This window comes from Adelges cooleyi, unplaced genomic scaffold (genome assembly GCF_023614345.1).
Source record: "Adelges cooleyi isolate 19-005CV unplaced genomic scaffold, UGA_ACOO_1.1 ACOO_flye_CR_arks_rails_tigmint_CR_PRNA_247, whole genome shotgun sequence".
Lineage (NCBI taxonomy): Eukaryota > Metazoa > Arthropoda > Insecta > Hemiptera > Adelgidae > Adelges > Adelges cooleyi.
The window spans coordinates 1,640,885-1,666,493 of NW_026095912.1; positions in this window are offsets into that span (position 1 = coordinate 1,640,885).

Here is a 25,609-nt window from a genome sequence, read left to right on the forward strand (position 1 = left end):
AAAATAAATAATTAAGTTGTGCATATTATTGTGATGTGCATGGGAACTGTAAGGGTTAAAATAAAATAAGTGTCTTGTCCTTAATGAATCACGGTGTGTACATGTACATATACATATTGAATATTTATAATATTATCCAATACACGGGACGACGACTGGGTTACACGGTTAGGCATTATACACATTATACCTTATATAAATTATCTATCCATACTATCTGTCTGCCAACGAACCGACGAATCGTTGATTGTTTTTTATTATTTTTTTTTTAAATAATTTATTATAAATAAATATACATATAATTAAACAATTAATTAACACTAGACGACGGTCGTGATCCCGCCTCTGCGAAAAATAACTTTACCCCGTTGAACTGCACGCCGAGGCGGAGGAGAGAGATGACTCTCACAGATTATCCGCTTATAATAATAATAATAATAATATGTATTTAGAAACAATGGTACGGAACCGACGTCCACGTGTATTATTTTTCATATGTATGGCTTGCAAATAGTTATACAATAATAATGACCACGGCGTTATCTAGAAATACTGTCATAAATAGCCGAAGGTGTTAGGTCGGCGAGGTCGACCCGACCATTGGTTTTATCGAGTTTAAGTAGAAAAATGTCCAGAAAAAATGCAAAAAATTGTGACTTATCGTCTTCCATAATATATAAGCGGTTTAATTAGTACATACTGTCTGGAAAAATTAAAGTATATTTTTTTTCAAAATTCTTATTCTTCCGACTTGTAATAATACAGTATTATCTTAAGCTAGGTAAAAGTAACCAAATGTATACACATTTGTGCGTGGTAACCTAATCTTACCTAATACCTCTCTAGATGTCCTTTAGAACCGCCAAATGCCACAGAATCTAACCTTAACAACTTCATGCTACTTCTGAATCGCGAGGGCTTCCTTCTAAACTAGCCCAACATAACCTAACATTTTTTTTATCAGAATGGTGAGTGATCTCAACTTAGTTCAACCGCTTTGTCATGGTTATCAATTGGGTTGATTTTGGAAAACAATTACATTCCCCTTGACCTTTGATAATAGGTTCGTGTTAGGCTGACTAAACTGAAGAGTACAGTTTCCTACCTAACTCTACTTGGTAACCTTTGAACTACTAGACACGTTTCATTCTTGTTTGCAACTTGGATGTTTTCAACGGACAAACGATATTCGAGGGACGTTCATGAATTGTAAACTTAACAGCTAGTCTTAGCTTGTATAATATAAAGTTCGAATCTATTTTCGGTGCATTAAAATTCCAAGCCCAAAGTACTTATTAGGCCAGTTAAATCTATCTCAGTGCACATGACCGGTCGTGTATCTCGCAATAAAATGCCGATCGGCTACGATGGACCTCATCCAATCACGTCCATAGATCATAACAACCTAATTACCGCGGCTATATAACTATATTAAATTAAAAATAAAATACACGGGAAATCCTATTGAGAGAGAGGGAGAGAGAGAGAGAGAGAGAGAGATAGACAATAAACGCCATCATTATATTATTATGATTATTATTTGTAATTAAACTCGCGTGCGACTTGTCTTCGTAAAACATTTAAATACAAAGCCGTTGCACGTGCAAACGATAAATACATATTATACAATATATTTTATGATACACTCGTTTTTTGTTGCGTGCAGTCTAATAAGCACTCGTAATCCCAATTTTAAACACAGCCACCAAGCCGATAAGAAATTATCCTTAGACGTATATTTTTATTTGTATAATATTTTAATATCGGATTATCCGGAAATGTGTGCGGCGCCAGGTGTAGGTTTGGCAGTCGCCGTTCTGTTCGTGTACTGCGACAATTATTTTTAACATTAAAGCTACTAATGTATTGTTTAGGATTAGTCTATCGCACCCGTGGCCGTTTCTCTATCATAAAGCAAAGAACATAATATCACCATAAAGCAGCATTATCGTATAACGTCTATTACCATACTAGTCCAAGGTTTTTCCGCAAAATGTTGAACTCTTCCAATTTTGTCTGATTATATTCTCATGCTGACGTATTGCAAATAAAAACGCCTTCAGTGTATTTGCGTTTGATTAACACGGAGAAATTTATTTTTTCAGTTTAACAATGTTTTACAAACATTAAAAAAGAACATTCTTAAAGCTGAAAATGTGACACTTTAAGAAAACTTTATAATCGGACACTTGAAAACTTGATGAACTCATTTTCTATCATGTAAAGTCTAGTTATTTTGTCCGCTTCACAGAAAAGCATAGAATTATCGATATGATATCTATTATCACTTATCTCTCATTACTTATCACTTATCTATTATATCTTACCACTTATCTCTTATAACTTATCACGTATCTATTATCACTTATCTCTGACTGAAAATGAAACGTGAAAGTGTAAGTGTAACGCGAAAATGGCGACATAATATCATAATGTTAATATCAAGAAACGGATTGTCAAATGCCACATATCAGCTTAAAGATTTGTTTTTTTCAATTTGTTAACACTTCGATTAGTTTTAAAATGTTTTCAACGAAAAATCAAAATTTCTCAACTCGGATTCGAGCTAGAAGTCTGTAATTTTGACGATTTATTATTTGCGTAGGCGACTGACGATTGGTAGAGAGTTGTATATTTTTTTGACACAGTCTAAGGATCAGGTTAGGGACTATCAGCGGGTTAGGCGCTAGACAATGTTTCAACTTGGGCCAACTACGATTTTTCCACTTTTATGATAGGTATGCCGTCCTAGGCAATGTACCTATGTTGCCTATGCCTTGCGCCGTTCCGGTCCCTGGCTGCAGGGATTATGGGGATAATCGTGGGAACGGTAGATACAGTTTTGGCGGGTGTAGTCCCGAGTAAGTCTCGTAAGACGTATTCGATACTTTGTTTCCGTGGAAATTAAAACAATACCTACCCAGAAGGCACACAAGAGTCGTGCGGTGGCCGCGGCGAATACAATTATTGTTATTTCCACGGTAGTGTATAAAAATATTGGTCGTTTCGACAACGTATAGGTATAATAAGATTTATCTCGTATACATTATAATAATAATATATAATAACAACAATATATCGTATTGGGTTCGAGACCGAGGAGAATTGTGTGTGTAAGTATAATATAATAGCCGACATCGGCGGCGACGTTTAACCGACGGGCACAGTTGATGGAAGGGCTTCGTTCAATCGGTTTTTGCTCGGTGCGCGGCTGTCAGACCTGAGACGTTTTCGAGTCTGTCAGTCCGCACAGGCACCGCTTGCGGCGGTCTGTGTAGTGTTTTTTTTTTTTTTGTAAATCGCATTAAACTTAACTATACATACGTCTCATATAAATAATTTAATTTTTTTATTCTTCTTCTTCTTTTTAGTTTTTTTTTTTTTTTTGTGTCCAAAGCGAAGACAGCAGCGACGGCGGCGACGGGTATTCATAAATCGACGGCCTATGCAAATGTGAAATCGACTGGTACACGTTGAGACGACGACGACGACGACGGCGGTAGTTGTCTTTCTTTGTTGTTGTTATATGTATACTTACAAAAAATTGCGTATTCTCTGCATATTATACCACTACACTTCGTCGCTTTACTTGTGTGTATTATTCGCCTCGTTATTGAAAATACCGCCGCCGGAATATCGTTTCAACGATTTGATCGGAGCGCTCATTCTCCGTCCATTGCCATTGACACAAAACGTCCATAGATTGTATATATTGTTGTTATTATATTCTATACTCGCCTAACGCACCGCCGTCTGTTTCGACGGCATTGTGGGTGCCGTTCTCAAAAGGCGCGATCCCAGCCAGAATCCAATCAAAACGATCGGAGAGGAAATCGCGAGACGACGGCCAAGATTTAACAAGAAGGACCCGGCAATGGAACAATGTTTAATAAAGTAGAACCAATATTGTTGGCCTTGCTCTCAATTTGTTTCGTATAATTGGCATTCCTGATCTTCCGTCACCTATTTGTCTTGTGCTCATTGTGACCGTTGTCTGAGAATAAGCGATTAGTCCATTAGTTTCGCCGTTACTCTTGATATTACCTCCAATCATTATTGGATTGAATCTTTGATCTTTATTCCAAAACGTTTTTTTAATTCTTCTTCAATGGTGATCAAACTTGGTTCAACTTACCTCCTGCATCAACACTACATTTCAAAAATCTCAAATTTTCCACTTGAGCTTTTAGTGTTTACACATTCAAAGTCATCCACCTGTTCTATCGTTTTATACCCTATAATTAATCATTATGTTGACCTTATGAAAGCCTTACACGTCGGTTTATCAAGAAAATTTTAATTTTATAATTTTAGATGAAACCTAAAAAGATGACGGTCAATTAGACTCATTATACATAACGCGTGATGTTTAGTTAAAAGTCTAAAATCCGGTTATGGTTAACAATTTGTTATGATTTGATTTCAAACTTAAGGGAAAATAATACATCTTCTTATTCTTAGAGGTGAAAAATATTGTAAATATATTTGAGAACAATTTAAGTGGTGGAATAAGCAGGAGTGCACGACAATGAAGGTAAATTAAAGAAGATATTATTGGATTTATAATAGATTTCAAACCTAATATAGATCTAGAATGTGGCTGTACCATATTATACAATTTTTTTTTTAAGGAAAACCTAAAAATAAGAGAAAATTACACTTTGATCAGTACACGGTTATCCTACCACTTTCAGTTTTTGAATAATTTCTGTAAGCTTGTGACCTGACCCTCCCCACTATGCCTCGACCTGTCCGTCGAGTATAGCCCTTTGTCAATTGCACACTATTCGTTTGTGATTTTTGCGGTCGATTGCCAACGATGGTGTTATGTCGGCGCGATGATTTGGACCCGACGAGCTTGTGGGAATTGTTTTGTTAAATCAAAACGACATTGTCTCGTACAGAGTAGGTATACAGCTCAATAATGCCGGTGGGTAATTAAATACCTAGCAGGGTCGACGATACCATAATCCCGAAACTGGAAACCTGTACCTGCCTACCTAAGGTACACAACACGGCTATTGCAAAGTGTAGGAGGAGGTGGTACACGACGAGTTATGACGAGTGTCGGGCCATCTTGAGAAAACGACATTATTTAATAATAATAATAATAGTGCTGTACCGGAGTAGGTATAAAAATATATATATTTTTAAAAAAAAAAAAACCTCATCCGAAGCAATAAGAAAATAAGACGTATATGTATTTATTTTTTTATAAAAAAGGATACATTATTGTTTATTTAGTTGTAGTTATTCGCGCATAGGCATTCGTTATGATTATTATTATTATTTATTTGCCGGGTTTTTTTTTCTACTTTGATTCCGTGTCTGGTGAATTTTTTTTTTTTTTTGCATCATACTTAGTGTTTTCCTCCGTCTCGCCGTTTTTAATAGCGTCTTGTACGCGATGATCGCACGACAGTCCATAATATGATTATTATTATCATCATCATCATCATCAGCATTGGTCTACAGAGTGATCGTGATGGGTACGAGACACGGTGATATGATAATTATTATTACATTATAGTTCTACATACCCATAGCGATGGGTATGAACACGACCTCGGTGTTGTAGACAAGACAAAAAAGAAAGTCCAATAGTAATAATAATAATAATAATATTCGAATGGCCTTTGTCTTTGCCCGAGGAGGTATTCGTGATATTACTTACAGCATTATTATATAGGTTAAATAATAGCTTTTGCTAATCTGAATTGAGCAATAGTAAGCCTAGTCACCATTTTGCCCTTTCTGTCGTTAGGCAATCTATTCTGTGGTCAGTATGTAATGTAATTTGTAAAGTAACAATATTTTGTTTTCCTCTAAATAGAATTTTTTTTTTATTACACAGCCTGTCTAAAATGTACTCGAGCTGATGCCTCAATTCCTTTTTACACAAAAAACGCTAAATAATTTGAATCCCCTTCGAAACACTCTCAATTCGGCGTAATGTGCTTGTCCTACCTATCTTTCTGTCAAAGACATCAGATATCCTTAGAAGTGTCACTCATCTCCCGCAAGACCGTTTAGCATTCCTGAAATCGAAAAAGTCACAGGGGGGATGGGGCTAAATAAAGCGATTTAGGCGATAGAGTGTTGTGCTGAATTGTAGCCAAATTTAGCCCATTTGTCTTTATTTGCTGTTTATGTCATTCAAAATTTGTCCAACGTTTTTATCCCACAACAGTTCGTCCTATTTTACAGTCATCTCTATGCGACCTGTTGCATATTTTGTTCCCCTCAAAATATAACTATGTTATTCAATTCTCGTGTTTACCTTCCCCCACCTGCTTGTGAATCGCTACCCTCTCCTCTATCGCCCCCTCGACAATAGTCGATCGACCACCGGTAACATCATAATACTTTGTGAGAAAAGTAAAATACAAACACTCTCACACACACAAGGCACATACCTGCATGAAGAAGTGCCGGCGGAGAGAGAGGGGTACACTCAGCAGACGTTGTGGCGGCACGCGTGGTAAAAAAAAAATATAAATAGGTATATATAAAAAATATACTTAAAAAAAAAACCGCCTTCACAATGCCAAAGCCCCTCCCCATCCTCATCCTGTCCGGCAACCGTAATCGTCATTGCCGCCGTAATACGGTCTACCTTGAACCGCCGAGGACCTAAAGACCCGTCGTCGCGTTTATTGTGTGTAAACAGTGTTATTATAATAGTAATAATAATATAATACCTTACGATGTAACACACGAGTACACATTATTATAATACACATATAAATCATGTTTGAATAGTAGTGTTGTTCTTTTAGCGGTAAACACAAGCCGACAACGCCGAAACAAGGACAGGCCAATTATCGCCGTTCGCGCCAAGTATGAATTTTTTTTATTATCAACAAAACCGTTTGCACACCGACCTAACCGACCGGTGATTTCAAATCCAAATATTGTCTTGACAGTTCAATGTTTTTGTATAGAAAAAGCAAAAATTTTAATGTAAATGCCACCGCGAACGGCCATAAATCATATGAAATGCCATCGTAGAGTTAAAATTGATTTCTGATCTCCATTCAACTTGCTTAAGTCTATACCGACTTCAGTTATTATTAGGTTGGACTTATATTACTGAAACGACACGTATGGTTGTAAAAGGGCAGAGAAAATGTGAAAGATCAAAAAAGATAAGGGCCTAGGACTAGCGTGGTTAGCTCAAACACAACTTGAAAAGGTGTAAAGGAAGAGAAGAAAATTTCTCAGAAAATTGATTACAATTTAACACACTAGAATATATAAGAGCACATTGTATTGATATTAAGAATTTTACGTTATAGTCAAATAATTGTATATATTTGCTATTTAATTGTTGTCCAAGGCTTGTTGATTGACTTCAAGAATTAATTGAACATTTTGATGAAAATTTGTGAATTTTCTAAAAGAAAAATTTAATAACAAAACACATTAAAATATGACATGAAACTTCATAGCATTGTATTGTTACATTAAGAATTTAGTGATAGTCAAAATTTTTTTTTTTTGAAGCCTAAAATCAATAAAAAATAAAATAAATTATATAATTTGAAATGAACAAATAACTATTTATGATAAACAGGTAAAAAATGTTCATATTTTAACTCGATCAACCTTGCTAAAAGTTAACTAATCAGAAACCTCAAATCATATTGTGAAATCATAATTTATATTTTATTTTATTCGAGTACATTACAGTTTTTCTCGATACAAATAATTATACACAAACTACATAATAAAATAATTAGTAAATAATTTATAAATAAATACAATCAATTATAGAGTTATATGTACATATTGGTATATTACTCAGGGGCTGTGCAATGACTAGACCACAATTCACAATTTAAATATGAATCAAATAAGAACCAAAATAATTTTTAACAAAAAAAAAAGGAGTGGTTTCAATATAAAGGTTGCTTTGTACAAAAAAAACAATTTGATAAAAATGCAACAAAATAAATAATAAATCCAACGGTTGCAGACTTGCAGTAAATATGTAAAAATATAAACGAAAACAAAATGCCTCTCCACGGTCTCTGTGTAAGGCTGATAAATAATTGAAATAGCCTAATGGCCATTTAAGTACAATTTTCGCAATTTTAAATTGTATTTTTAATTGGAACGTTGCCTCGTCAAGAAACTTATTTATGCCAGATCTCGATCCTTCGTCGCCTGAACTGACCTCGCCTATACCATGTAAATGCAGTGTGGCCAAACTAGTGCTGTATAATTTTTTTTTTTTCGGTTCACACACACACACTATGTGGTCGGTGTGTCCGCCGCCTTTGTATGTGTGTGTGTGTGCTGATAGCTCGTGGAACAAGATTCCGCACTCGGTATAAAATTTGCGGCGAATAGAAGAACTGCCGCCATCTGTACACAGTACATGCTCCATTCTCTCGGGTATCCTGTCCGTGTTGTCCTGTTTTTTTTTTTTTTTTGTTTAATGTGTTTGATTTAATAGATATCGATCGGTCGAGAAATGCTCAATAACACAATCTCCATAGTCAACCTCACACGACCACACCGCCGCCACTATAATATAATATCAAAGCTGCTGCGACCGTAACAGCTATGTGTACCTACTAATCGCGTTTGCCCGGTTGTACATCACGGTAGGTAGGCACAGTAACAGTTTGTACATTTACACTTGTACCGACAGCTCACCGATAATGCCCACACGATACGATACTTGACACCTTGGCTTGTGAATCGTCTTTGGGGGTTATGGTCCCCTCGGCCTCCCTCGAGGCCATCGACTTGCCGTAATAATATCAAATCTTCTTCTCCTTATTCCTGACATCACAACTCTTCAGGAGCTTTCGCCACCACTGTCTTCCAACCGTCTATCGTGCACTCGTCTTTTCTGCCAATTTAGTATTCTTAACCTATCCAGGTCCTACCCATCGCTTCTTTGGACGACCTCTTCCAAGTTGGTTTCCACTCGACCACGTGATTCTCTGTGCTTTCGCAACATTTGTTATCTCTGGAATTCCTTTCATCTATCGGATCCCTCTTTTTTTCTTCTTAAGGATTCCTTCTCAATATCATACAACGGGTCACAGTTAATTCTCAGTATATTATGTTGATCTAACGATGACCGTGTAAAAGTGCACTTTGGATCTTTTGGAAAATAGTTTCGATTTGTGGTATTTAGCTACAGCAAAATGAATTGGTATACTTTTTCAAGTGTACGTTCTTGAATGAACTACATTAACGTCGTGGTTGTAGTTTGGTAATGATACCATTGCATTGGTTCTATTAGCAAGCACAGTCAGCCCTATGGCTTTTGCTACATTGTTCAGAGTCGAGGTGTTTTGTCATTGCCAATTATTATATTCAAGTCATCTGCGAAAAAAAGATGAATTTATAAATTAATATAAAACGGCATTAGGTATCGATTACTTTAAATGGCTTTAAAATCGGCTCTGAAGTAGATATGATTGGCTGCCCGTTCGCACAACGGTCGAAACAAGGGACCAGTAATCGTTAGGCTTAGAGTAGATATTTAACGATTGCGCTATTCCAATGCAGTTTGGTTGCTTGGAACTTTTTCCAAGTGTGCACAGGTACACACACACACACACGTGTGTAAGTATGACCGGCTGTGGAGTACATTCATTAAACGAATAAGAAACACCGTCGGGCCCGAGCTTATCTCGGCTAATTTATGTGAGCATTGCACACACACCGCGCCGGTATTATTATTGTTGCAGCGGATAAAGGAGGTAAAAAAAAAAAAAATAAATAATCCGCTCGTCGTGTTTGCGTTTTGCATTTGAATATTATTTCCAATGACCTTTTTTGTACTGGGGCACTGTTGATCTTCGTGAGCTGATGAGTTCGCGCTCTGTCAGTCGGCGCTCGACACTTGTATGCCCGCGACGTTCACGACCAAGGCAACAAGGCAGTCGTTGACTCCGACCACTGCTGCTGCTGCTGCTGCTGTTGCCATTTGCCACTTGCCTCCGTTCTCGCCATTTGTTCTCAAATGTGTCTCTGTACACACATAAAAATACGTGTATACACTTAAGGTATAATATCTAAGGTTTATATCGTTCTCGGCACTCTTTTTTTTCTTTTTTAATTGTCTCTCCGACCGGTGCCGGGCACCTCGTGCCACTACCAGACCGTGTTGTCTTCTATAACTCGCCGTCAAACAAACACCTACAGGGAACACACTATTGGCGCGGTATAGTTCTGAAACTAGCCTGAACGAATTTAGAAGGATTTTGGTAGTTCATAGTTTAGGAATACCACTCCAATCAGTTAAACAAGAATGAAAGGCTTCTCTGAGTAGTCAAATATTAAAAAGACATCGAACGAAAACGTTTTTTGCAAAATTGTATTTATAAGTATGTTGAATACAGTTTCAGTTGTCGACGACCGAGTATAACTTATAACATTATCGTATATACGCCTGACGACCGTTGTATTTTATTATTCAGCCGACGAGCTGTGCCGGGAGACAATGATAATTATATTACAATATATATTATTATCAATCGTTATTGTTTTCGTAATTGTGTTATATTGGCGGTAAAGTCGTGCCACTCGAGACTCGACGGAGGAAAACGGCCGCAAAACTAACCGTCGAGTGCGGTTGTTAGGGCTAAGTGTGCCGGAAAACCGTGCTAAATGTGTGTGTGTGGCGAATCTCGAGTGGAGCAACAGAGCCCGTGTTGAATATTGAGTGTATATTCCAGACAGGAGTGACGTTGTGCCGGGATAGGGAATAAGTACTCCGGGACGCGCTAAGCAAGACGAGAGGAATACGGCCGTGGGGGTGGGGGGCAGTTTGTAGGGGTCGCCTTAGACATTTTTTTTCCCTTGGATTATTCACACTCGGTCATCACCAACTCGGTCGGTTATTACTTATATTATTCAATTATTGTCGAATGGCGGATTCTCGTGTTGTGTTCTGTGTTGTCGTGGAACGATTTAATAAAACGAATAGAGGGACTCGCCAAATGGGTTTAAACGCGCACAAATTGGATAATTGACGCCACGTAAGACCTGTCCAAACCCCAACACAGTCCGGCAGACACATTGCTGGCATTACACAATGTACATACGTATTATATTATTATATAGAGTAAAACCAAATCGTCCGGGGCGCCAAAATGTATATTGTTCAGACCTTACCGGCTGAGGGGGTGGGGTTAGGGTTTGTCTGTTTGTTTTTGTCATACGCAGTCAAATCGTCGCTTTATTACTTTGGGTTTAAATTAAATTCCGTCGATCGAACCGTAATCCGACAGGACCGGATTAAGAGATTTCATATCCGTGTAGGCGGTGTAAACGATTTGGTGCTACCTCACCCCGGTCCACATTGCCTGTCCCATTGGGATGATACAATGTTTGAAATTACTATTATTAAAACACAAGCGAAACGTTGGAAACATTTTCACACTTAATCACTGCAAGAGCGACAATGTGCTTAAAATTGTGTACAGCAGTGATTGGCTAACCGTGACAATGTTCCACCGACTATGGTCAATATCTTAGAACACATTAGAGACATTTTTAAAAATTATCCTTTCCTATACTTTTATAGCTAATATAAAAATATTACCTCCATTCCTTATAACTTACCCCATTCTTAAATTTTATAATCGATATCTATAAATATTATATCTAATACATCAAACATTGTATTTTAAAATAATTAGTAAATTTAATTTTAAAAGTTGTTATTAACCCATTTTTATAATAGATTATAATATTTTTCACAAATTATAGTAAAATTATAAGTATAGTACAAGTTTTATAGTAAAAAATTATAATTATTATAATTTTTTTTACTTGTAGAAAGACATTTTGTAAAAGAACAACTGAATTCTGAATAGTATTTGACGGTATTCATTGTATTTATTAATGAAGTTGTTAGCTTATAAAATCGTTTAGCTATAGCAGTATGGAGACTAATGTCATGTCAAGATGGTGAGGAGGGCGTGGAGTTAATTGATCTTATCTTCTAAGGCCGTGACAAGACGATAATAATGATAAGAGACATCTTTTAAAAGCTCCAGATAGCATACAGATAATAACAGATCTGTGACAAATGAAGAGGTGGGGGAATTGTTGATAGAGGTAGGGGAAGAAAATTACAATTAACACACATTTGAAGTGACAGACTGCGGTTTACCTGTTGAAATTCCTTCATATAGGAACCTTCTTATTCGACACTATTTAAGATGATGATTTATTCGAATAATGTTTCATTTAATTATGCCAACAATAAAAAAATTAGTCAAATAAAAATCATGTTTGGGAGAAGCTATGCAAACACAGTCCCTCCTAGGAGTTAAATATTATCTAAGGGGGAAAAATAAGATAATAAAAATACTTAGATAAAAAATGATCTAACCGGCGCTCAACACTGATCATAAGACATATTCGTGATCCAATGTGCTTGCTTCAAGGGAGGGAACTGACTTTTTTTTTTTTAATAAATTTGGTCACCCTCGCAGTGTGAGTATCATATTGTAGTATTGCTCGGGAGCTGATATTTTGTATTTCATATCACGTCTGTGTGTTTGCGTATCGTATCGATTGCCGAATGTTTCTCGGTGTCGTTTGCTCACACCGAGCAACCGAATATGAACACACCGATGATAATCATTCACCACGTTTCAACAAATAATGTGTGTACTTAGAGAGAGAGAGAGAGAGAGGGCCGAGGGAGAGATCAGAGGCGACGGTCTGTGTGGTGGTGGTTGGGCCGTGTACGATTATTTATGACGGTTGACGGTTGAGTTTCAGTCGGCATATAAAAAATAAAAAATACACGGGAATTCAATTACTATCGTACAGAATGGAGAACACCCATACATTTGTCATCCGGTCCAACACAAACGCTAACTTGGCCCGGCAGTCTCGCCCGGCTTTTATTCCAAACGTTGCCCGTCACGTTGCGACGGCGATGATGATAATAATATAGTAATAACTGTGTTAATATATATATATTGTCCTTCGATAAGTCAAGCTAACGCACATTCGCTATTCATCGTCATCGTTTCATAAGTGCAAAAACACTAATCGCCGACACGGTCGCCGCCCTTGGCGAGTTGTACTCGTGCAAGTGCAACTGCAAGTGTTTGGGGGCAATTAATTATTATTTTCGAAAGCGACCCCTCCCCTCTCTCGTTTTGGTCTGGCCGTACGAGGAAAATATTTCACAGTTATTACCGTATCGATTAACGGTCGACCGTCTTAATTATGACTTTCTAAGATCGTCTGACGATTAGGATTTCCCGTGATGAGTTATGACGTCACGGTTTTTGTTATTGATACTGATACTGTTTTTTTTTCCTAAAGTATTGTCGCTATGACACAGACGTGCATGAACGAAACGCTATACAGTTTGTTGTTGACACCAGTTTGTTAAATATCTACAGACTACCTAAGACATTTCGTATATGTATTTTGTTTTTGTTCTGCGAGTGATCTCTCAATTGGAAACCGGCAAGTTCGCTGTTTATTTACCCAATGGTCTGCAAACAGTGTGCCATTCGTGCAAATAGCAACACACGTCTTCTGCACTTTTACCGTTGCTCGTGTATTGCTCATCGCGGGTATAGTTAATTATTCATTTCGTTTCGAAGCCACAATGAAGTTTCGTACAACTGTGCTTTGTCTATCAACTGTATTTTTTTCCACAATCACAATTGCAACAGGTAAGGCGCATTATTTATAAATAATATTAAAACACTTCTTCTTCACAACCGTTCCTCTTAAAATATGTCGTTTTCTTCATACACTACTGGAATCTCCCACTTATGGTTTAAAGTCCTTCGCATCTTAAGTTCATAAGTTCAAAAGATAATGGGCCCAGTATTTTTGCTTGTTTCTGTTTCAACTCCAAATCTATCTCCACTGTTTTGTCATTTCTGATTCTGCTCAGATTAAGCATTCTACGGTTAGTGTTGACCACTCTTTGCTGGTAAAAACCTGAGAGATACCTCATTGACATTGGTGATCTATCTCGTCTTTGTCTTTTCTGTTTCAATTTGCTCTTCATCAGCTCTTATTGTGTGGTTTTTCCAAATCAGTTTGGATCAGTTTCAAACTTTTTTCCATTGATTTAATTTCCGGCTGTCACTCTGTGACCGACCTTTGTGGACGGGTCACATAGGTCGGGGCTTTCGGTTTGTCAACGTTCCCCGTATTTCCAAATTTGACTTGAATTCTACACTCATCCTGAACTTCTTTATACAACAGTAAGTTACAAAGCCTTTCAATTGCAGGCTTTATCCCTCACATGTCGAGATATTCCTATTTGGCGTCGCTTTGAACGCTTTCTAGTCCAATTTCCTTCCTGGCTAACATCAAAATCAATTCTTCTCAGCTCTTATGACTTATCACTTTGCTACTGATTTCCTTGTCAATCTTCGATTGTATGATATTCCAATCATCCGTTCAATGTGGCGTGCCACAGCTCATGTCCAAGCGTTTATTTTCTATTTTGATTTCAGTTTGCATTGAAGATGCGTTAGAGAGCAACACTGAGAATATTAAAGCTGATAGCAACAATGGAGTAAACGATAAAGTGGCCGTTGAGAAATGCGACGATGAAAACTCCTCGTGTGCGTCTGGTTGCGCTTCCTCGTGCAGTAATTTTGAAGACGATGACGATGATGACGATGATGATTGTAAAGACTGTAATCATACTTGTGTCGGAAAGGAGGAAAAATCGTACGACGAATACTTAAACCGGGATCCGTTTATGGCAGAAGTCGATGGTGCCAAACCGTTTACTTCATTAGAGTTATTAAAAGAAAACACTAAAAGTACTCCACGCGGTGTAAACAACCGGATCAAACAGCATTTTGTCAGTAATTATAATAAGAAATATAAAATCAAAGCATTGTCTACAACTAGCCGTAGCCATTGCCGGTGATGACACCGTCAATGAAGACGATCAAGCAGAAATTAAGACAATAATAATTACTACTGAAATTATTGTATCATTATGACTTTTTTTTTTCTTTTACAGCTGTTATTCATTAATTTTTAACGATATCGTTTAAGAGACTGTAAATTGTCAAAATATTGTCTTATTGTACTATGAAAATAATTATCTCTCTATAATGTATCTTGTCACATTAAAACAAGTTGGAAATTTGTCAAGCCATTTTCTTGTGCTAAATATTTGTTCACTTTCTTGCAGCCTTCCTCCTTTCTCGATTCAAACCTCTCTCACTATTCGTTTGTTCCATTGACACGCCTTAAACATCGGAATCGTCTGTGTTCTCGGTGTTTCTAATATTGTCTTAGCTATCTTTTGTCTTACCAAATCCAAACCGAATTTGTTACTCCTCGATAAATTTATAATTGTCCATAAACTGTTCTTGTTTCCTTGTTGCACATCATACCGTTTGCTTACCAACTGGACGCTAAACACCATTTGTGCATACTATACTTGCTTCACGTCCACAACAAACTCCTTACATTTCTTGTGACCGTTTTGGAGTGTACAATCGCCAACGTTAAAACTCGACGCACATTACTTACTGGCGCTGGTGATTTTTCAATAAACCCTAAGGTTTAGGGAAACCATGTCACCGCAAATGAGATTTATACTTGTAAGCCTTGTGTGTGTGTTTTCCCTCTTCATTTGTTCGACGAGAATTACACCGTCTCTCACTTCCACGCGGCTGGTCGTGGTACATGATGCTGCTCATGTTTTATTTATAGGTCCATCGTAGGCTTTTACATCTTCTTAAATTTAATCACTCCCGAACAGACCACTGCGGTTTCTCGCGTGTATTCGACATGGTTTTCTAAGTCTTTGAATATGTAAACTTAGTTGCTCACTCTGCGATCTCTGAAATCGAAAAACCAAATCCCTACCGGCGACCACGATGAAATGCAGACGTTATATAAACGAGAAGAGCTGTATACATATACAAGTGAAAAACAACAATATCAATAATCTGAAAGTCGAAGGGAGAGCGATAGCAAAAAAATAAAATACTAAAGAAAGACAAATCGTGTTGAGGTTTCGTTTTTAATTTAACTATATTATTATTCGCATTATTGATTCGAGCAGAGCAGTGAGAGACAGTGAGAGTCTAAATAAAAAAATAAGATTGATCGTTCGTTTCCTCTGCCCGGTGTCGTGATCCTGCCCACCCTACTCTCCGCGTAGGCTTTATCCATCCCGTCCCGGACAATTTGACTTTGGCTCGGGCCAAGCTTATATAAATTATATATATATGTGTGTGTGCGTGTGCAGTAGTAACTGTTCGGCACCGTCGCCGGTGTTGGGGGTCCTATAAATCTCAGTTAAACCGAAATTATTTACTTTTAAATTGAACGTGTTCGAATTACATTTTATTTGACGTCAGTCGAATTTCCCGTTTTTGTCAAGTTAATATATTCTCCCGTTGCGCCGGGGCCATATCCACAACAGGAGTGTGTGTGTGTGTGTGTGTGTGTGTGTGTGCTTACTGCTCTCACATATACATACGTGTGACCGTGTATTTTTTTTTTTTTTTTTTTCAAAACGCACACTTGCAACGGCTAAAAGGGACGTCGTCGTTGTTGTCGTAGACGTATACACATTGACAAGCCAAATCCAATTTGTTAAAAACTACAATTGAAATACCGGAGACGACCGTCGTGGATACACCCCCGCCCGCCCGCCCGCACGACGTGAGTCATCCGTAAATCACCGGCATGTAATTTGCCAAAAAAAAAAAAATTTCATCGCACCACGTGCTAATATCAATATATATTATGCTAATCCGAGATAATTGTGTTCACGCCGTCCCTATACAAGAGTAGGTATAACGTCGCCAAACGGCTTCGGTCTTAGCAACCCTCCCCCTCTCACTTCACTACCGCATTGGTCCAGTCGGGCACAACCTGCCAGATTTTAGAAATTCTAAATAGTCTAAAATTCCTTAGCCACCCTCCCCCCCCACCTCTTAAGATGTCTCCCCCCCCCAAGACCCCAAGGTCCACATCCAAATGTGCATGTGTTTCTGAATATTCTATATGTGTCCCTACCCTCTCATGCCTTTCCCCTTTCTGCTTTAGAAGGAAGTCGTCGGGTCGTGGACATGTACTGTCACATCAGCTGATTTACCGTCTCTTGTCTTGTCGCGTTTATCTGTTATAACATTTTAAATATTAAAAAAAAAAAAAATATTTGATTGGTCGAGTTAAAAATGTTATTTTTAAGTGTAAATAAACGAGGGTCGCTTTTATTGAATCAATTAGTAACATGCATATTATAATATATTAACAATACAAATAACATTTAATTAAATTAATATATTATATAATATGTTATTTTTTGTGGTTAAAAGTTTCTTTTTTAAAAAATATTTATTATTTTATACTTTACTACACGCGTGTTGATATAATATATGTAAATATCAATGTACCTAACTTGAAATTATTGTTTAAAAATTATATATTTCATCACAATTTTTACACCTTTACCTCTCAACTATTTTTCTTCCTTATCATTTTTGGTCAGCTATATTAAACCATCCAATTGTGTTTGATTATATTTTAATACAAACGACTTTCGGCTCAAGCCAGTACAACGAAAAGGTACCTATTTAGGGACTTAAAATACATATGCTAATAGAATACATATACATAATGACAATTAAAAACAATGATTTACGATATACTTGGTCGACATGGTTTGGATAATATAACTAGATTGGTTTTTATCAAATTAAAAAACAGTGACGTCGTCATGAAGATGTAATTATTCGCAATTGGACATTATTTTGTTGCACACTTTTTCTTATCCGATAACATCACAAAAGTAACAATCCACATTAGTATCTGTACTAGTGTTGTGTACTGAGTTTCACAGTGGTAAATCTCAACTGATGTAAGAAACCGCCAAAAAAGTATCATCCATAATAATCACTGGTGTCGTCTTGTTCACTAAATTTGTATTAACAGTAACTTTCTCTCGCACACGTTTTTTTTTTTGAAAATGGACATTTGTACAATTTTGAACATTTCAAAATTTGTCGTCTACTATTGTGTCGGCTTAAGTCTCGACTTAAGACTCCTAAGACAATCTTATTGCCATTTAATTGCCTCTCTGCTCCCTACAAGGGCCTCACGCGACATTGTCGGCGTCCGAGTTGTTTTTATTTCATTAAGTTATCGTCGTTTCGGCTATATAGTGTAGTTTTTAACATGTTACCGCGTTTACCAATTTCAAATATTATTTATACTGTCGGTGTTTGGACGGCGCGGCATGTCTCTTGGGGCTCGACAAACAGCGATAAATTTTATGTTGCTCACAAAAATAAAATCTTCCCATCCGAATACACCGCTCTTTGTCAGATTTTTCGGTTTTATATTCATTTCGGCGTGTACACACCAAACGACCACGATATAATATAGTGTACAGACGAAACGCTGAAACATAAAAAAGTATAGTTCAACAATATGTTATCAATGTTACAGTGTGCACAACGTTTGCAATGCTATCAGAAAAATGATACCTACAATCAATAAGAAATATAATATAATACACTGTATTAGTTTTGTAATGTAACCGAATGTAAAAAATAAATCTGAATGTGATTTCATTAAAATAAAAACGCTTCTATACAATTCTGGAAACGTTAGGAATCCAGCATTGGCCAAATCGCCGCAAGTACAGTACATAGTTAAGTATAGAAGAAACGATCAAAGTTGGATGAAAACAACATTTTAAATCTCAATGTGATTTTTAATTATTTGCAATCAAACGCTTTGATGTAAACAGAAAGAATCCGGCACATTGTAATTAATCAGTACAGTCTGAAGTCTGAACCCAGTTTGTGAGCCAGTAAAGTAAGAAAGTTATTAGATATAAATATGATGGACTTGTTCTCAGTATAATTTATCTAAAATACAATTTTCTAAATTTAACAAACGAAAGTGCTCATCGCCGAAATTCCCGTGGGAAAATCGCGTTAAGACACACAATATGTCTGTTTGTATTATCTGTATAAGTCTGTGGTTGCGCCTCGTGTCGTTACAATACCGTTTTATACACTTTGCATAATACATCCGATTTGTGTACAAGTATATACTCAATGGTGGTGGTGGTCTCCGGGGACAGCTAATATAAACCGTACGGATATAAATTAATCCACTAAAATAATATAACACGGGTACAACCGGTGAGAATAATTGTAACAACTCAAAACCCAAATTTTTCAAGCAATTTGTTAACATATTATTACTATTAAGACACTGTAAACTAAGTTCAATGTTCCTTCTACCCAATTATTAGAAGTCAACTTCTAATATTAACATCATTAACGTGTCGAATCAACTATTAAATATTATGAAATTGTATATTTGTATGATTAAGACTATATTCGGCAAAACTGCCCATAACTGTTAATAATTACTAGTAATTAATTTTACCAACAATTAACTAACATATTCTTATAACATACCCAACACAAGTAATTAGGTACATTTAATACTCTTTTTTGAATAAATTTACCGACTAAACTCGTTTGACTTGGTCTTTTAATTGTACCTAATTAAAACACCGATCAAACAATTTTTTTTAATAAACCATTAGTGATCGCTGCTTGATTGTATTCATTATTTTTTTTAATGCACAAATTATGCTTTAATTCACTTTTTAATGTTTTTATGAGACGGCCCTTTTTTTTTTGTAGTTGGAACGAGATATGTACTCTTTTCCTGTTAAACCATTCTTGCTAATCTTTTGTTTTGCTTCTTGTCCATAAATGTACAATTGGTAGTCTTTGCAACATTTTCATCAGCTATTTTGACTATAGGTTTTTGAGAAATTTGTATTGTTTTGTAGCTCCACTGTAGGGAGAACCATAAGTCCTAAAACTACCCCTAAAAAACCAAAATAAACACAAAAAAAGTTTTCACCAGTTTACTTTGAGAATATTCCATACGGATTTCCGAACCGATTGGATTGTTTTCAAAACAGTTGCAAAAAACAGGTAATTTTTTTTCTTGGGTTTTTTAGGTGCAGGAGTGAACTTTTAACGTTTTAGCCTAACGAGATTTGGAGTATAATATGAATCTAATCAGTTTAAAGCAGTTTTTTTAAGATACAAACACAAAATCAGTACCTTCTCGGCTCATCGTCGAAGCGGTTTTTTAAACCATTTACACAACAGGCATACGTTTTACATCACTCGGTATTTTTTTTTTTTTTAATAATAATAATAACAATAATTATAGTACGGTTCGATCGCGTTTTTTTGTTATATACACAGTTTTCATTAAAAAAATATAAATGTACAATGTATACAATGTATGTTTCTGTATCGCCGACTTCTATTAATAAGACTGACCGGGGAGAGCAGAACCACTCCTCTGCAGGCCATGATGCATGTATGTTTCTTATATATATAAAATATAATAATAATAATAATAAACCCGCTAATGACGCGTATCACTGCAGTTATATTGCATATTATTATTATTACATATTATTATCTATTTTTTTAATCACGCGATAATATAAACTTGTAAATTTCTTTTTTCGGGCGACAGCAGACGTTTCCGGCGTAACCGAGCGTGTAATATATTAATAATTATTTTCCAAGACGACCCGGCTAATTGGGCACCCCCTCCCCCACCCTCTCCCTCCATTAGAAAACCATAATGATAATAATTTTACTGCGATAATAATATTATTTTCGACCGGCGACAAAATATCCGACGTGCGTGTGTGATGTACGACGCCATAACTCATCCACCAGAAACACACCGACAAGGCGCACCAGTGTTAATAATAAAACAATATATATTATAATATCGTTATCATTGCGTTTATCGTTGGTATATATTTGGACCGGATGGACCAGCGTGCAATTGGCAACGAGCACGGGCGAGAATCATGATAGTTAACAACATTGTATAAGATGACGGTAATTAAAAAGAGAAAAAAAAACTGCATTTCTCAGCTTCGATCCGGATCCGGATATATATGATAGTCGTCCGAGACGGTATGGTTGACACATTGTATCTGATGTGTTTATTGTTCTCATAGTCGCATCCGATGTGAGACACTCGCAGAACTGTTAGGCGATTACTTATTAGCATTGTTGACTTTAAATCAAACGGTGATGTGTGTATTTGAATATTCGATTACTGTCGGTGACACGTTATTACCGTGAAGCGTGTGCGCGTTTTATTATATTGTTATTATTGTGTGTGTGTGTGTGTGTGTGTGCGTTATGATAATTAGTAACAGAAGAAAAAAAAAACAGTCACAATGGAAATAAAGAATTTGAAAAAAATATATAAAATATTTTTAATAATAATAATAATTATTGTTTGTGACAGGGAGGAGGATACGGCAGTTTATACACGCCGTTATAGCTTCGGGGCAAAGACAAGAAATTCTACACGGTCTCTAATTTGAAACATCTGTATTGTGTGCCGGGCAATGGACAAAAAGGGGTTGTACTACAGGGTGGCAGTGGTTCACCCCCTTTCGCGCTATTCGGATGTAATCAACCACCCCGCGGGTCCCATATACATACACAGCCGCGACGATGTGGGTGACAAATCAATATGAGATGCAGCTGCAACTAGTTGTGTTATTGTTGGCCGTTTATGGAATTTAATAATTACAAACGGAAAAATATGTAAAACAAACAGCGTCCGTCCAAAGAAAACAAAGAAATATATATATAGAAAGTATGGGGAGGGAGGCTCAAAAATATAATAACCAGCTTTGAATAATTCGCTTTCAGAGACAATAATGTTTAGGACGATTGTCGTGAATGAACCACACTGCAACCGTTCGTGCCAAGTTTTAAACTTGGCAAGTAATCGTTAATAAGGCAGTCATTGTTTTAACAAAATGTATTCTCCGCATACATGTCCTTTCCTTGTATCTAACAGGATCATTAATTTTAATTTTACTAATAGCCCATGATATTCCCAATCCTCATCCTTTTAATATCCTTAATTCCCGTTCAGTTCCAATTATCTGCGCAACTATATATATGTTCTTTTGAGCGCTGGTTGCACTATTTAGCTCACTTTTTCATTTTTGGTACATAAATTACTTATTACTATTTTAACGGTATTTTTGTTTGGTTTATTTTTTACTTAATATTCTGTACTTAAACGTCCTGAAAATACCATTCAATCATTTTAAAACAATACCGGTAATAGGGGGGAATATTTGAACTTTTAGGCAAGCTATACTATAACAGTTTTTCTAATCTTTAAATTAAGATTTTTCCAAAACATTTATTGCCTATACCTAACTCCTTAATACGTGGGGAGTATGTTGTGTTATTAACAAATTAACAGTAATCTTTGAGAATTCCTTCCCATCGCTAAAAATAATACAATTAATAAATGGTAGATACATTTTTTTAGGGGGTAGGTTTATTTTTGTGGTTAAGGATTTATTTAATTATTTAATTTTTATAGCTATGTTTATAGATTTAAAAACACAGGACGGAGCAAAAAAAAGACAGCTTTGGTGTAAAATGTAATTGAAAATAGTTTTTCAAAAAACAATTCGTTTGTGCTAACTCTTCATTGTTTCAAGTAAATTATTCCAAACACAAATGTTTCTCATAATTATAATATGACGGTATTAAATTAGCAGACGGAAACAAGTTTGGAATGACATTTTTACACTATAATGTACTTAAAAACACACTCAACGAGAGCTGGCCGTTAAATTACCTACTTACCGGTTTTACAACAATAATATCAATAATTATGCGGTGCTAAATCCAAAAACGCAACCGCACACTAAAGGTGTATTCTACGACACAATAATATTGCATTACAATTTGTATTGCATTTTTTTGAAAAAAATTGCACACAATATGTTGTTTTACAATGTTATAAAAATTACAAGGTACTTATAAGTATCCGAAAGTAAGTTACAGAGGTACTTTCTCAACAAATAACTCTGTTTTAGGTTAGACGTCGATTTATGAACATGTTTAAAGCTTATTGAATTCAATTAAAAACCAACAATTTTTACCCCCCCCCCCCCTTCTTCGCTGAAATAATCTTAAGTTATATTATATTATCAGTTGGTTTTTTTATTTCAATAAGGCGAACTGTCCGATGACAAATTTTTATAATAACTGGACTAAAAAGTGAGATTTATCAATACCCGTGGATCTAATTAGCCACGGGCTATAGACTCGAACCGCATTGCTACTATACTGCAATTAATGCAGATGGTTATCTTTATGAGACATCCATAGCGACCTATAAGCTTGGAGGGTTTTTTTTTTATTCTATACAAACAAAGCGAGATGGAGATTATCTTATTACCGACTCGGACAATATTATATTAAATCACTTTTAACGATAATATAAACTAAAAAAAAAATGCATAAATTAATTAATTATTTATTGCATAGTTATTTAAATAGGCGATAAACAGCCAGTCTCCAACACGGCCAGCGCCGGTTTATTTTTTATGGTGTGTTTTGCGTTCGATGAAATAATTACCGAACAGTAATTAGACAGTCAAATTGATTTGGGAAGTATTTTAGATGGCGATATCTAAACCAGCTCGGTCGGTCGACAAGTAGATAGGTGAAAAATATATTATACTATTTTACCACGAACGCCACATTGTAAATTATAATAATAATTAATCATGTAACGAAAATCATACAACATGCCAAATATAATAACAAACATAACATAATAAATAATGTGATTAACTATTAGTACATACTTAAAATCTATGTACCCTACCGTGGTAGGTACTTTGAATAAATAAGAGGTTAGGTAAGATCGGGGTTTTGATAATGTGAAGGTGACATTTACTACACTGTAGTTGTTGTCTAATGAGTAATGACGCAACCGGCCAAGTCTTCCCGAATACACCAAGCTTGTTTAATGACCTACCTAGAATTATTATTATTATGGAATCTATAATATTATTATTGTACCTACCTTAACAAAAAAAAATCACTTAAATGTAATAATAATAAATTTAATGATGACGATTTTTTTTTAGTTAACCTATAGGCTCTCGGCCAGGGTCTTGTCAATTAACTTGGGACAGACATAGAGATGTAAGTGGATATGGAGGTGAAGATGGGTCAGACAAAGAAGACAGCAGTGTAGCTTCAGTAGATAGACATACACCGCTTTGATCAGGGGTAGGTAAGTGAAAGTGTTGATAGGAATGAAAATGTGTCAAAATTTCCATTTGTACTTCTTATTTTATACAACTCAATTGTTTTGAAACGGGCAAAAAACCACCCCTATAAAGCCCCTGCGGGTAGTTTTCGGCTGATATCACCACGGGGTTGCAAAAATTGAAGCTGATTTGTTTTTGAAAACCCGCTTTTAGATGTGTAATGCATTCGTGTGAATAGTTTACCGCCATAAATAATTTCTATAAGCACTCGGGTAATCGTTAGAGGAATATATACAAGGCTAAGTTTGAGGTTAAGTGTGCACGTACATGTTTCATTGTTTCGAGTGAACCGTTCCAAATCGGACTGTTGTTTCTCATAATAATAATTTATGCTAACATTAAAAATATATAAGCAGTCGACCACTGCGTGCGAGACGGAAACTGTTTTCGAATGACATTTTTACACAATAAAGTACTTAAAATTAAAAAACAAAAAACAAGCGCTACAAGTGGCATAAAAAGCTAGACAAATTTTCGACCACATTCGACCTACAAAGTTGCTAAACGTGGTTCAAGTCATAAACACAAGAACGTCTTGCGTTAAACGGTTCAACCGGTATATATACATACCGGTACAATACTTATATATATAAAACAAACCGAGCATTTTCTGCATATTATAGGTTCACCGTACGGTGTAATTGCTCGCTCCCATTAGAATTGTGTCGTGTGTATTAAAACAAAAAAATAAATAAAAATGCAAATATATATAGGTATACACAATAGTAGGTAATAATAATAATATATACATATAAATTACGCACCAAAGGCGATTGCTGTGTTGTACGCCAAAGGTAATTGTCCGACAAAACCCGTCACAGATAATTAATGATTACATGCAACAGATTATGCCGTCGTTCGGTTCTTTTCCTCGCGGACAAACCGTGTTTTCATAATATAATATTATACTTATAATATACTTACCTAAGCACCGAGTAAAAGTCTGTGAGCGCGCACACACACACACACAGCTGCTGCTGTACTGCCAGCTTGGACATTTTAATTTTTATTATTATATACACACACGAGACAACCCGTGAGAGTAAAAGAACAAAATTAACTACGACCGGTATAAATAATAATAATATTAATAATATACGGGATTTATTTTTGAAGACATAATTGACTTCCGCAGATAAACACTGGGTATAGTGGAAAAAAAACAAAATTATAATAACCGTCCGAAATTTTGCACTCGGTTGATTCGATAAAAAAATATATATTTAAGTTAAAAATAAAAATAAATATAATACCGGACGGACAAGCTAACTATAATAATAGTCCCATCATAAAACATGTCTTATATAGTCTTATAAATGTCTTACGGATGACACCTGTAGTGTGTTTTGGATCCTAGCTTGAAAAGAAATTTAAAAAAAAAACTATGTGTAAACTTATCACAATATTGTTTTGGAGCTTGAAAATGCAAAAGTTAAA